This window comes from Crocodylus porosus, unplaced genomic scaffold (genome assembly GCF_001723895.1).
Source record: "Crocodylus porosus isolate Cpor-Errol unplaced genomic scaffold, CroPor_comp1, whole genome shotgun sequence".
Taxonomy (NCBI): Eukaryota; Metazoa; Chordata; order Crocodylia; family Crocodylidae; genus Crocodylus; species Crocodylus porosus.
In genome coordinates, this window is record NW_017728922.1 from 7,087,752 (window position 1) to 7,098,315 (window position 10,564).

The window sequence follows — 10,564 nt, forward strand, 5'->3', positions numbered from 1 at the left end:
CCCTGCCCAAGATTAATCTAGTTTTGTCATTTCCTATTGAAACTTCTTATCTTTTTTGTTATCCTTTGTATTACTCTGTCCTCACTGTGTTTGGCTCATTCCCCCTCATTTAATTATGGTAGAAATTTAATCTTTCTAGACCATTAATAAGGATGTTAAAGATTCTCAGACCCAATACCAATGCCCTCACAGAATTGAGAGATTAGTTTCCAACTCAGTGAGTGTGTCTACACGAGACATTTACTCAGCAGTAGACTAATTAGCTGTACAGTAAACATATTTACTCCACAATAGGATAGGATTTGTAAATACAGGGTAAAAAAAAAATTGGAGTAAAAAAACTCAACAGTAGTTCATGTATTCAATAGCTGGGGGGGGGTGTGGCTGGGGCACAAGGGTGCTTCAGTGTGGGGGCTGCCTGCTGGCTAGCTCAACAATGAAGTTCCCTCATGACCCAGCCAGCCCTTCTGGAGTACTCTGAGCCAGGGGAGCAGTCCCAGGCTGGCAGGCTGACCCCTCGGACCCTCTGCCAGTCAGGGCTGCTCCACTCTGGCTCACCATGCTATGACCCTGGGCGCATGTGCAAATGTGTACCGGGCAGCAATAAGATTATTGCTGCACAGTAATAGGCACATATAGAAGTGCCCAGTGCATGTATTTACATGTGCAATTAATGCAAAACATTAAACTCTGGAGCAGTTTGAGCCAGAGTAAATGACTCCCAGGTGCAGTGCCTACATGTGCACCTGGGATAGCAACAATTTGAGCAGGGGTGGAGCAGGCCCAGGCTGGCACGGGGCGCAGGGGCTCAGCCTTGGGCTCCAGGCAGAGATGTCAGGCAGTGGAGGGACTGGCGGGGGCAAAAGGGTGCTCCAAGTGCAGAGCCATGTGGCTAGGCAGGAGTCTGGCTCCTGGCTGGCTGGGCTGACTGATGCAATTTACGGTCAACATTTAAACATGTGTTTAATCACAGTAAATTACCCTGACATAAGGTAGTACTGTCCCTATCTTACTGCAGTGTTATTTTACTGCAGCCTAATATCATCACATGTGTATACAGTTATGCTTTACTCTGCAAATAATTAATCTACTCTGTAGTAAAGCACATGTGTAGAAACAGCCAGTATCTCATCACTTATTACCTGCCAACAGTGCAGCTTTCCATGCAGAAGCAGAATTAAACCAAACATGATACCTGATAAATGTGTTCTCAGGGCCAGCCTCTGAGGTTGTATGGGCTTATAAATAGCTCTATTGGCTCCACTAGAATTGAAGTAACAGATACACCATCATGAATCTCATCCTCCATGTTGTGTCTTATCTATACTTGAAATCACCAGGATTATATGTGCAAATAAGTTAGTTGCAAATTCAGATGGCCACTCAGAAACATAAATGGCTAGTTGCAAATGTAAACAGAATATTAAAGACCAGATACTAGCAAATATCAGGAAGATATTAAGAAACAAATAAGATACAGCACTGTATACGCAATTAACCAATTTCCAGATACAGATAACTGGCTGCTTGAATTAGGCATGCAATTGTGTATGCATTTTCAGGTGTGTAATTATACACACTTATTCAAAATCAGATCTACTATTTTCTTGTTTGGGGCTAATCTTGGGAGAGAATATTGCAGGTACAATGTGCTATATGAAAACCTGAATTTAATATGCTTGAATAGTTCCAGTAAATGAATACTGACTAACATAAACTGTATGAAATTCAAATTCCATACTGGAAATATCTAATTTAGCAAGTAACATGCACTTTAAAAGCCTGCTACCACTGTCTAGTTAAATACATTGGGCACATCCCCATGAGCAGGAACATGCATTTCCCCAGAGACAAAGAGCAGCGGCACATATTGTCCCCAGGAAGTGCCTGTGCATGTGTGCTCTGGTGCACATTATCTTGTTCTGGATGGGGTACGAGAGACTGGGGCCAGCATTTGGGCTGGCCCCAGCAACCTTACCTGGGGTCTTGAGGGCTTCCAGGGGCTGCAGCCATGGCAATCTGGCAGCACAGAACCTGGCTGGCAGCTGGAGAGCGGCTCCAGTGGACCAGGCTCTGGTTTTGGGCAGTGAACGCTGCCACCACATGCACTACGCTGCTTTTTTAAGGTGTGGGGGTTTTTGGTGTTTTTGACACCTTTTTTAAGTAAGATTTTTGTTGGTCTAAGATGTTAATGGACAGTCTACAGCTAATCTCTAGAATCTAGACAAGGCCTTGGTGTTTGCAGTTTGCGATACATCAGTCACTAAGGCCACTCTTTCACATGTGTATGTTTATTCTTGTCTAATGTAACTGGTTTCAGCAGTTACAAGCACCTAAAAAAAAAAAATGTAATATATCCTTAAGAATCATAAGCAGCTTTTAAAAAAAATTGTGCTAGCTCTTTTCAGCCTTTAACTTTGTCTCAAATAGGTTTGACAGTTCACACTTTGCTTATTGTGTGCTTGGAAATAATGTATCTATCTGCTTCTATTTTGATAACTATCTTCGTAATAAAAGAAAAAATGTTTTATTTTAAAATTAAGACATACAGAATACTACAGAATGAAGCAATTTAATATGGGGAATTTAGTTTTTATTGGTCTCTCAATTTTCCTCTATTCTGGCTGTCACCGCAGTTTTAGGGTGAAATATTTAGCTGTTTGTGTTCCAGTAAGAGGCATTCTCTATCATGCAACTTCTTCGAGCAGTAACTGTTAAGAAAGAACTCATATCCTTTTCTAGCCTTAAGTTCAAGCCGGGCAATGACCATATGCATGAGATCATAATGTCAAGATTTATGATGACCTACTAAAATCTGAGATGCCAACTATGCATACTCATAAATACGATTTTTAAATCTGCTATACTCTTAGGAATTTATTCACGCTAATTAAGTCCCATATTAAAATGAAATTCACTATCAGGAATTGTATCAATACATGCTAATAATTTGAATGGAAAACATAGCTTTTTTTTTCTCAACCCAAGCAAATTTGCTAGCCCTTGACGTGAATGAGGATTGCGAAGAATTTCAAGAGCCACATTTCAGCCACTTTTGCTGTATTTGTGTTTTAAAAGGTGCTTTGAACGCTTTTTTCTTTGTTATTTGGAGAGGGGGTTCAGGGCCATCCTGGGGGGGAGAGCAAATCAGGGTGACTGCCCTGGACCCTGTTCTTTCAGGGGGCCCACAGAGCCAAGCAGAGTGGCCACGGCCCCTCCTGCTGAGCTTGCCTAGTGCTGGTGACTCGATACAACTGCTGCCACCAGTTTCACATCCAGCCACTCACCAGCCTCCCCTCCACCCCCTTGCTGCCAGCTTCTTCACATCTGGGCCCCATTTTGGCTGATTTCCCCAGGCCCAACAGCCTGCCCAGGTCATCTCTGAGTGGGCTTATTTTCTCCATCATAGCTAGGGAAAATGGCTGAATGGATTTTGCTCACCATTTCTGTAAGAAACATTATTCTCTGTCAGACAGTTAGCAAGAATGGAAAGTTTCAGCCAAATAGGTGAACGTAGAGCATTCTAAGCATGTCAAAAGTGGGTGTGATAATGAAAGCTGTTCTACAACCTTACCAATAGAGTGGTTGCTATTGGCACCAACTACAATGAATGGATCTAGAGAGAAGCATACAGTGATGTACCACTATATATTATGGGTTTTTTTTCATTTATATGATGTAGTTCATTAACCCAGCTCTCTGGCTAGCACTGTATCTCCAGGAAACTTTGTCCTCGTGCTGCAAAAGGAAACCAAAAATAGAGGCCTTGGCAATCTAAAGCTTTCCTATCAGCCCACTCATAATGAACCATAGGAAAGGACATGATGGCCTAGTTTTAAAAGGAGATGCTTGCCAAATCCCAAAATAATAAGAAAAAAATATATGGTATAACCAAAAAATAAATACCTTTACGTTGTGGAAATTATGATTTGATGACATCCCTCGCCCCTTTTGCCTCTGATCTATCTGAACATATACAAGACCTTAATTATAGACTCACAGTAAAGGGTCAGGCATGGAATATGCTTTCAGCCAGAATGCAAGAGCAATCCAAGTATAGGGATCCTAGCAATTCTCATTCAATAATAGTGCAACAGACACTGAACTTGGGGAAAAGGCTGACCTCTAATGTCAGACTCGACATCCCAAATCCTTTTAAAGGAGTTGTATTCTAGTGAACAGCATTTCATTTTAAGGAAAAAAAGGAAAAAGTATTCCTATACTTCAACTATACCAACTAATTCCTTAATCCATCCCACTTGGAAGTCACAAAAAATAGACTTCTCTAATAATATAAATGCAACATTATTATTTCATTTAAAGGGAATATGGGAGCCAATTTGATTTTCAGTGGCTGCATCTACATGGTATGCTACTGTACAGTAGTTACTGCACATTTATTTAATACTGTTGTGAAAAGCAGAGAAAATCCTCATTTAAATCTGCAGCAGCTGAAGAAAAAAACCCACCCACCTCGCTGGAGCCGGCAATGTCAAAGGACCAGAAGACGCCACACTTTATTAGCATCTGTTCAGTCTGTACTGGACCACCCCATAGCTGCACGGGTATTTCTGGCCCACCACCAAGACCAGAGGATAGGCGGGATGGGCTCCAGGAGAAAGAAGTGACGTGGGAGCACTAGGACACCAGAGGAGAGACTCCAAAAGATGGGGAGCCAGCTGCCTTCCAACATGGGAGCTCAGAGGGGCTTCAATAAGCCAGGGGATGCTGGTGTTGAGCCTGCAGCAGAGAAGTGGAGGAAGCCAGCAGAAAGCCATGCTGGGGGCCAAGTCAGCCTTGAGAGAGCCGGCTGCTCTCCAATTAAGGTTCTTGGTTTTTTTTCCTTTTTTGTTTTTTTTCCCTTTTGCCAGAGGGGAGCTGGTTAGGCTGAGCCCCAACACCAGGTCTGAGGAAGGGAGAAACTGGTGACTGGCCAGATCAGAGACAGACACAAGGGACTAAAGCTAGGCTCCTGTACTCGGGCCTGCATAGTTGATCGGGAAAAGGCCCATGTCCTGGTGTGTTCAGACCCCACTGGGAGATGCTGGAAACTGAAGCTGAATGTCCAGGGCTCAAATCTTCACACAGCTAAGGGGCAAACCCAGCCAGGGTCCTTATCAGTTCCTTGTTTTTTTCTGTTGGGGGAGGACAGGCCCTGCATGAAGGGGAGAAACCCCACAACCCTCTGGAACCAACTACACTGCAGCAGAAGGACTCCATCTGCAAAAGGCAAGGCCAGAAAGACTGAGAGACTTACATAGTTCCATGTTGCCTGTTCTGTGTTACTCTTTAGTTCTTACACTCACAACACCCCAACAGGGTAACTGTTAGGGTCAAGATGGCCGTCATAACTTGGAAACAGGCTCAAAGCAACCATGAGCCTACAAGGTCAAAAAAAAGAAAGAGGTTGCCCATTGAGACCCAAAGGTGAGACCAATGCTTCAACATCAGGGTGGTACATGGACATGGTGTAGGGGAGGCAGGAGCCCAAGAAGAATAATCAAGCTCAGTGCATCTGAGTCAACCTGCGGCAGAACTGACCACTTCCCAACAAAGGATCCTTCAACACCAGGACATGACTGGTGAGAATCGGGTGACCTCCACGGAGTGTCTGGATCAGATGAGCCCACGTCCCCACAACCCAGTCCAGTCAGGCGCTGGGCCACTGGGGCCTGCAGCCCTATCCTGTACTGCACTGACACTTGTATAAATAAGTGCTAAATACATGTGCAGTAACCCATGTTACTGCACAGTAATGCTGATGAAGGCCTTTTTGTGATGCTACTGTGCAGTAGCCTAATACTACTTTGCAGTAGTGTCGTGTCATGATTTTTGCCAAGTGACACTAATGTGCAGTAGTATCAGGCTACTGCATGGTCATCATCTCATGTAGATGTACCTTGCGTACACCTGTTGTAACTCAACTAAAATGGAAGTGGTTTCCTAGGTTTATGCAGTTCTAGAGCAGATTATGCTCCACATATTGAACATGGTCAGAAAAAAATACTTTTTCTTAGATGAAGTGTCAGCTTATAGTTTGATAGTTTGTAGGGTCGGAAGGGACCTGAGCAGATCATCAAGTCCAACCCCCTGCCATGGCAGGAAAGAGTAATGGGATCAAACTATCCCAGCAAGGTGTTCGTCTAGCCTTGTCTTAAAGACCCCAAGAATAGGAGCCAGCACCACTTCTCTTGGAAGTTGGTTCCAGATCCTAACGGCCCTGACAGTGAAGTAGCACCTCCTGATGTCTAGTCTGAATCTACCCTCTGCCAGCTTGTGACCGTTATTCCTAGTCACTCCTGGTAGTGCTCGGGGGACCAGGGACTCTCCCAATGCCTGCTGGTCCCCTCTGACTAGTTTGTAACAGGCCACTAGATCCCCCCTCAGCCTTCTCTTGTGGAGGCCAAACAGGTTCAGGTCTCATAGCCTCTCCTCGTAAGCCTGCCTGCTACCCCCTGACCATGTGAGTGGCCCTCCTCTGGACCCACTCCATGTTGTACACGTCCCTCCTGAAGTGTGGCGCTCAGAGCTGGACGCAGTACTCCAGCTGCGACCTGACCAGTGTCGCATAGAGGGGGAGGATCACCTCCTTGGACCTGCTAGAGATGTATCTGTGGATGCATGACAAGATACAGCTGGCCTTCCTGACCACGTCCCCACACTGCCAGCCCATATTCATCTTGGAGTCAATGGTGACTCCAAGATCCTTTTCTGCCTCTGCACTGATGAGAAGGGAGTTCCCCAGCCTTATGCACAACTAGAATTACTGAGTACAAGTCAGACATGAGCTTTGGAATCCTACGCTAACTGGGGCTTTCGGGGTTTAAGCTACTGGCTCTAGAAGCCCTAAAAATCCTGGCTGGCAGGGCTCTGAGGCTCTAATTTCTGCAGTAGGGGGCTTCTTAACTGTCCAATAGTATAGGTGAGCATCGACACATGCAGGCATGAGCACTTGCAGCAGCTCAAAGAGCAGCGGCACAAATTTGTGACGGAGATTTGTGTCTCAGCACACATACTGAACATGCACTTTGGTGTGGGACAACTTGTGCCACTTGAGGCAACACCCTGCCCAGCTCCTCCTGGATCTTCACCTGGGGGAACTAGAGGCTGGGGCCAGCACCTGTGCTGTCCCCAGCAGTATAAAAAGCTGCCTTGGCGAGCAGCTCAGAGCTGTTTGCCCTTAGGAACTTCTGAGGCCCAGCCAGATGGTATCTGGGGACACTAGCCCAGAAATGTTTTTTCATTCCCAATGTGCCTCTTGCAGTATAGTTAACTGCTTTGAGATACCACAACTGGCACGTGCTCACTCATCTGGATGCACCTTAGGGTAGCACAGTGATTTCTCTGCAACTGGTAACAGCTGGCTACTCCTTTTAATTTAGAGGGGGAAGAAAAAATCAATGAAAACATTTCCAGTTCACCTTCACCCTATCTCCCCAAACCTGAATTTCTCTTCCACGGGTAATTTCTTAGTTTAGCTGTTTTAGTCTTATCTATTGTTATTTTTCTCAATAGACTCCAACTTCTTTGGAGAACCTAGTAGTCCACCATTCATGCTTATGAAATCCCCTGCTAAGAAAAAGTGTAATATTTGTACATGCACTTTAAGTAGCCTATTAGCACAAGTGTAAGCATTCATACAAAATACATGCCCTTGCCAATCTAACATTTGCATGCACAGATTGTTCAAAGAGCATTGGTAAGTGTATGAACTATACAGGAGACTGTATGTGGAAAACACAGGCATGGGTTTCTGTATATCCAGTTTTAATCCTGAACAAGGAGAAGCTAAAGGAAAAAAACAACACCTAGTCCTCAGTTATGACAACTCCAAACAGACATCACTATAAAAGCTTTTCCAACGCAGTCTAAATATGCAGCATAATATTTAATTCCTCTTAAAAGTAGGTCATTGTCAGTTTGGGTGATTTGGTTCTAGTGGCCCAACTTCTCTGCATCTTTCTATCTGTGCATCTCCCACATAAATAAAGGGGGAGCTTCCCCAGAGAAAGAATTTTGGAGCATATATCCACCAGCTTTCAGTGAGACTTGTGTTCTTAGAAACCTAAGGCAATTTGGGAATTCTATCAAAGAAAACAAATTACTTAATTTTGATCTACTCGTCATGCAAAAATTGCTGAAAACATGCAGCCAATTTTTGTTTCCCTTTTTTGCAAAAATCACTCAGAAAAATCATTGCTTAATTAGGACTTAATCATTTGTGGGAATGACAACGAATTCAACTTGTAAATAAACCTTTTTTTCCAAAGTGTGGTATCATAAAATGTAATGCATATATTATCACAATCACATGGTGACAGGGAAGGGCTCACGGAAAAGTGATGGGTACAATACATTCAAAACTCCTGCACATACTTTACCAGCCTTGGGATCTAAATCCCAAAACCTATTCATCATTCATAACACGCTGAAGAAGTTGTTTGGCAAAAGTAATTTAAATGTAAACTGATATTTCTATTTATAGACAACATGTTTTATAAATAATACTATGTGAATCTATTATGCTTTCCATCTGAGGACCTCAGAGCTACATGAGAGCAAATTATGGCTTCCGCTTTGAACGGATTAGGCAGCAAGACAGGCAACATTACCTGTACCTTTCAGCAGTCCTGTGCAGTTGGTGTTATAAGATGTTTGTTTTCTAAACATAGTTGGTTACTTTTATTGATAACAGTACTTAGTTCTCTAAAAGCTATGTCACATTACCTCACCACGCAAGCCAGTCAGCAGCAGGAGAAACTGTATGCTATTTCCAAAGGTGTAGCAAGGATCATTCATGAGTACATTTTCCTCTATACTGGAGTCACTATGGTTTAATATTCTAGGAAAAAGGTCTGGAAGTTGTCCACTGCCTGCCAAAATAATTTCATAAATTTAACTCTTGGAGGGGTCTGACCTTGTGCAAAAGTCACCATTTATGATTAGGACTGATTCTAAAGATAATCAAACCATACATCACTTCTAGAATTTGGATGGAATTTTTTATGCAAAATTGCTACTTGGCAAAATGTTGCTAGAAACATTTAGTGATTACAAGCGCAAAATCCAGACTGTGAATATTTTTTTTATCACGTTATTAACACAAAAAATAAACTTTTGGGGTCCAGCTATCTCTGTTGTACATCCCCTGAAAGCCACCCAGAATAATGTGTGTCATTATCAATGAACTAGAGAAGAATGACAAAGCCCATTTCATGGCAATTCTCAAGATTTTGAAATTTGTTTTCATTCTGTAATAAAATGAAAATAAACATTTTTCAAGTGTCGGGAAATGGAAATGGGTTCAAAAAAAATGTCAAGAATGTCATTTTGGTTACACTTTGTAAGTGACAAGAGAATCTACTAAATCTTACAAACCTCCTAGACAAATATTTTGTAAAAACAGATTAAACGCAATGAACATTCCAGGTTTGGTAAAGCTGTATTTTTCAACAAAAGTGTTCCAAGAGTCTTTTTTTTATTTTTCTTAGTTTTACCTCCAGAGACCCAAAGTAAGTTCTACTCTAATTGAAATCAATTATAAGACTTTACTGGAAGTAGGGTGAAATCCTTTTCAGTTTTACCAAACAAACTTAAGAGATCTTAGAGGGAACGTAGAGATTCTCCCACCTGAAGAATGCCCCCTAGAGGGGTGGTGATGGGGATGGACTCAGAAGGGCATGGTATACAGCATCTGTGCCAGGGATGGGCAAAATACGGCCTGCAGGCTGGATCCAGCCCATGAGGCCATTCTATCCAGGCCGTGGGGCCCCTAAAAAAATGTAGAAAATTAATATTTTTCTGCCTTTGGTTCCTGTCAAAAATGACAGGAACCAAGAGCAGTAGGACCCAGGGGAAGCCCAGTGGGCTCCAATAATAGTGAGGCTGCCTGGCCCCACCCCACCAGCTGGAAGCCCCAGCCCCGGCTTCTTGCCTGGGAGCACATGGCTGCCCCACACCAGAAGTGAAGGTAAGTGTGGTGGGGGGGAGAAGGGCAAGGGGACCCCGGGGCAGTGAAGAAGCATGGGGGGGAAATGGCCCCTCCCCCACCCCGTGGCCAGCACCCCATGCTGCAGCTGTTCACAGCCTGCATGGGGCTGTCTGTGCCTGCTCTGGACAGCCCTGCATGGGCTGCGAGCACCTGCAGGAGGAAGCACCAGCCATGGGGTGGGGGAGGGGCTACGTTTTCCCCTGCATTCAGCTTTTCCCTGGGATCCTTCCCTGCGTGGAGAAAAGTGGCCCCTCTCCTGCCCCATATCCGGCGCTCCCTGTTGCAGGTGCTCACAGCCTGCACAGGGCTGTCTGGAGCAGGCACAGGCAGCCCCAGGCAGACTGCAAGTGGGTCCAGTGTGGGGCACTAGGCATGGGGTGGGGAGGGGCTGCTTTCCCCCACCCCCCTGCCTGCACTCAGCACCACCTTCTACCTGGGCCCCACAGCCAGGCTGGCAGTGAGGCAGGTTACAAGCTGGTGCTGAGCACGGGTAGAGCAGCCCCTCGCTCACCATGTGGCCGGTGCCCCATGCTACAGCCACTCGCAGCCCACATGGCACTGCCTATGCCTGCT

General features: G+C 44.5%; 1 long non-coding RNA gene across 1 annotated transcript in view; it reads right to left on the reverse strand.

Moving 5' to 3' along the window:
* Window positions 1-8,264: 8,264 nt before the first annotated feature.
* The window catches only part of LOC109313199, a 22,008-nt gene continuing 19,708 nt past the window's right edge, over window positions 8,265-10,564 (reverse strand). The window contains exon 4 of the long non-coding RNA XR_002101986.1: window positions 8,265-9,251. This is a non-coding gene — a long non-coding RNA (uncharacterized LOC109313199). The remainder of the gene's footprint in view (window positions 9,252-10,564) is intronic.